We start from the raw sequence: 4,747 nt of genomic DNA, 5'->3' as shown, positions 1-4,747 counted from the left end.
TTTCTTAGTGATGTGGTCAGTTTCATAAATCACTTGACTTGTTTGCCGTCATGCAATAAAACAGAAATTGTAGAATTATCCTAAAAAGAAAAGGAGTACTTGTGGCACCTTAGAGACTAACCAATTTATTTGAGCATAAGCTTTCGTGAGCTACAGCTCACTTCATCGGATGCATACTGTGGAAAGTGTAGAAGATCTTTTTATATACACACAAAGCATGAAAAAGATAAGCTATTACCAGCAGGAGAGTGGGTTTGTGTGTGTGTGGGGGGGGGGGTGAGAAAACCTGGATTTGTGCTGGAAATGGCCCAACTTGATTATCATACACATTGTAAGGAGAGTGATCACTTTAGATAAGCTATTACCAGCAGGAGAATGGGGTGGGAGGAGGTATTTTTTCATGCTTTGTGTGTATATAAAAAGATCTTCTACACTTTCCACAGTATGCATCCGATGAAGTGAGCTGTAGCTCACGAAAGCTTATGATCAAATAAATTGGTTAGTCTCTAAGGTGCCACAAGTACTCCTTTTCTTTTTGTGAATACAGACTAACACGGCTGTTACTCTGAAACCTAGAATTATCCTAGTTTATTAATAACAGAATTGCAGCACTTTTAAGTAGACACTATTGGAAACAACTGAGGGATGACCTTCCACCCTTAGAAACACCTTTGTTATAGGGGGAGGAAATTGTTCCTGGGTCAATCATACAAGCAATCAGGGTAGATAAATTATTCACCAGTTTCTAGTTTCATCACAATCTTTCTATAAGGAGAATTTAGGGGGTAGAACCCCAGAGTAATGAATGAGATTGCTTTGCTTTGGTATAACTGAGAGCAAAATTTGGCACTTTATGGTACAGACCCAAATCCTCCACCCATCTGTGTAACTTGATTGGGCATTGAGGAACTCCGAGGGGGAAGGAAGCTGCTAGAAATCCTCTGTCCAGATCATGGAACAGCTGGAGCTGCTCCACCACCACTGATAGAGTTGGAATAGCCTCCTGGTCTTTGCCCACCTCTGGGGCAAAGGGGTGGAGGAGCTACATACCAGTGGTCTTCTTTGGGCCCAAACCACCCTGGTTCAACAGTTGGGCTCCACCCAGGACAGGAGGTGTGATCCGTCAGCACGGTTTCTCCAAGTCTCCACCTTGCCCAGCAGCTCATCTGCAAGAGGGCAGGATTTTTCCATGTGAGTGTAACACCGACGGATGGAGGACAGGATCGAACCTGGGACCTCTGGAGCTAAATGCATGAGCTAAAAGCCACATGGCCCTTAGCTAAGGCTGTCGAGCAGACTCCTTAATCTCTAAATGGTCTCGGTGCCACTAGATGGGAGAGAACACCATACCCAGAAGGTGTGTGGGTTACATACATCCCCTACCTGAGGAAGTGTGTCCCAAGGTTCAGAGACTTCCCAGTTGAAATCCCAGACGAGTCCCCACTTGTAACACCAACAGACCCAGTTGTTGGCAGGCAGGATTGAACCTGGGACCTCAGTGCATGAGCCTCTACTGCATGAGCTAAAAGCCACATGGCACCTAGCTAACGCTGAAGCAGATTCATTAATTTCTAAATGGTCTCAGTGCCGCTCGAGGGGACAGAGCACCGCACCCAGGAGGTGTGTGCGTTACATGAGCACCATTCCTCCCTCTGGTTTGCATGGTGGATCTTGTCTCCATGGCACATATTTCTGTTCACATCAAAGGGAGTTCTGCTTAAGGGACGAGGGCAGACTATGGGACAGAGAACCATGCGGATAAGGGGTCTGCATATGGATCAGGGATACAGAATGAAAATCATTTGCGCTTGTCAGCCATGGGCTCCCAGGCTGGGGAAACAAATGACATCGTTTCTCAGCAAGGAGTTTGCTGCTGCTAGCGAGAGACTCAGAACTGGTGATGAACTGTATTTGGAAAGCAATCCAAGGGTGCTACATGGCAAGGAACGCTTCCCATGACCTCATCATCTCTGAGACTCTCCCTACACCCCCCTCTAGAAGCTGCTCTCAGGCAATCCCAATGGTTGATCTCATATGGCAGTGGTGGAGGGCCTGCGGCTCTGGAGCTGGCTTCTATTTATCTAGCCCCCATCAGAGTATCTGAGTCCCTCACGAACATGAACGGGTGAATCCTAACAATCCCTCCGAGAGGTAGAGAATTATTATCCCATTCTTATAATGGGAGACTGAGGCAGGTCAGTATTGTGGCCAGAACTATCCACAGAGCTCAGCATCCACAAGGGGGGCCAAATTTTCAAAAGGGCTCAACACCCAGTTGGGCACCAACATAAGTGGCCATCTTCTCAGCAGCGCTCAGCATCCAACTTACTGTGCTCTTACGAAAATCGGCCCATAGTGTCACCATGGGAAGCTGCTGGTTGCTGAGACCTTTTCAAAACCGGGCCCTACATGTGGGTGCCGAGGGCTGGAAAAATCTGAATCCTGAGTTCTACTGAAGATTTGGCCCCACGTGCCTGGAAATTTGTGGTCTCCTAGATCACCGGTGCAGTGCTTTAATCACAAGATCATCCAGCCAGAGGCTCTGTTAGAGCTGATTTCTGTCCACCCTTATAGCATGGCACATGGTGCCCCTCTCTTCTGTCTATCTGTTCTCTGGCCAGGGGCTCTGAGTTGGGGGTGGAAAGGGTGGCTCAGCTCATTGCCTATGAATAGGAGCATAAATGAGATTTGAATTGTGGAAGTGGGGCCCATGTTGCCACATCCTAATAAGCTTTAAGAATAACACAACAAATAATAATTAATATGGATGTTTAAAATTTGAAATGCCTAATCCAGGCAAATGGAGGCAGCTTTTCTGTAAGTATCCTCATTCCACCGTTGCAGCAGGGCCTTTTGTAAGCTCCCTGGGACAGGGGCCAGCTTTTTGTTCTGCGTGTACAGCACCTAGCACAGTGGGGTTCTGGTCCATCACTGGGGCTCGTCTGCACTATGGTAACATAAATAATAAACCACGAGTTGACCATTTTGGGGCTTTGCCTTTGGGGATTTTCAAATTCTAGGTCTGTGCCATTCTGTTCCTGTGCCACCAAGAACACTTCCTAGCCTTGCATGGCAGGAGCAGAGACTCTCTCTGCATCTCTCTGTGGCTGAAGCCGATTCTCGATCCCCTTCCACCACCCCCTCTCTCCCCAGGCCAGCTAAATAAGCAGAAGTTGTGGAATATCATCCACTTTATTGGTGAGCTGTGCACATCCTTCACCCAGCCACGTGTGGACAAACAGGAGAAACGCAACACCTCATCAGCTGGTCTGTTACTGGAATGAGAAGACTCTTTGTTCAGCAGCCAGGGGGATTCTGCCCTTCTAGCTGGCTGTGCTTAGATGGAAGCTGCTCTTGCTTGTGTTGTTATGCATGCTGCCCTTTCCCTGGGCACATCCCACGCCTCTGCTTCGCCTGTTGTTGGAGCGGCATTTGCTCTTGGGTTGTGCTCTGCCTCTTGGACATCCTGCCTCACCAGCAAAAAGGGTAGAAATCGTCTGTTCGGCTTCCCCTGCCGCGTCTCCCAAAGGGCATTTGAATGAATGAGAGAAATGGCAACCATAGATCACACATAGCCTTGGCCTCCAAGCCTGAATAGAGCCAGGTCCCTACACTAGCGATCCATTCCTAGCATCCATTTCATGCCACAGGACAAGCACAGCACACTCTTTTCCCAGACCTCGACTGCGGGTATATCGTTGTGTGCAGGCGGCAGCTCAGATGGCAAACAGGGCCAGAAGACTTTCTTCCTGATATTTGTGGAAGGCCTGTGGGCATTACCATGTGGTGTTTTGGGGGGCGGGGCTGTTCTCATGCCCTGAAGCCACGTGTCCTTGAAGCCATTGATGCGTATTTCTGAAATCAGTAGTATGTTGTTTTAATATGTCACTGGACAGGTGAAATGGCTTTTGTACGGGGCTGACAAATTTGCGGCTTCTTGTCCTACCTTCTATGAGAGGTTTTTGTGCAGCCAGTTTCAGAAGGACCAGGAAACCTGATGCCTGACCAAACAGCGCCAATCTGGGTACCCATGGGTAAAACTCGTCTTGTGCAGTGACCCAGGTCTATGCATTGCTTAAGACTTCAGAATGGGGCTTAAGAGCATCTTAAATGGTGCTAGGCTTAATGTTGACCCTCTGCAGAGGGGTGAAATTCAGCCTGCATGATCCAGCAACCAGAGACTTTGGGGGCAGGACACTTTAAAAGTGAACTTGGACATGTTACTGAAGGTCCTGCATGATCTTTGTGGAAGCCTTTTTATACACTGAACATCCTGTAATTGGCAACCTGCTAATGAGCATGTAGGATATGCTACGATAAACACCATGAGAGAGACAGGGTTGATTTAACCTCGTCAAGCGGGGAGGTCTCAGAGCCCAGGTCTCAGGGCAAGAAGGGAAGTCTACACTGCTGTTTTTAGCCCTGTAGCACAAGCCCCATGAGCCCGAGTTGATTGACCTGGGCTCTGAGACTTGCTGCCGTGGGGTTTGGTTTTTTTCGAGTGTAGATGTACCCCAAAACTCCTGATCAAACAGTCAGGTGGGAAGTGAACTCACATGAACACTGGTCTTTTGCAGCTGCTTGTTTAGCTCTGTCCCTTTCTCAAAGGATTACTTTTTGGACTGGATACAGAAAGAAACATTACAGAATTCATAACCAGCCTCATGAACAATAAGAAGTTCCAGTCGGTAAACCTGTCCCAGACCTCGTGAATGGGTACAAGATGCGGTGTAGGGTAATCATGCTG

The sequence above is a fragment of the Chelonia mydas genome, chromosome 17 (genome assembly GCF_015237465.2).
Source record: "Chelonia mydas isolate rCheMyd1 chromosome 17, rCheMyd1.pri.v2, whole genome shotgun sequence".
NCBI classification, from domain to species: Eukaryota; Metazoa; Chordata; order Testudines; family Cheloniidae; genus Chelonia; species Chelonia mydas.
This window is presented reverse-complemented; position numbering follows the sequence as displayed.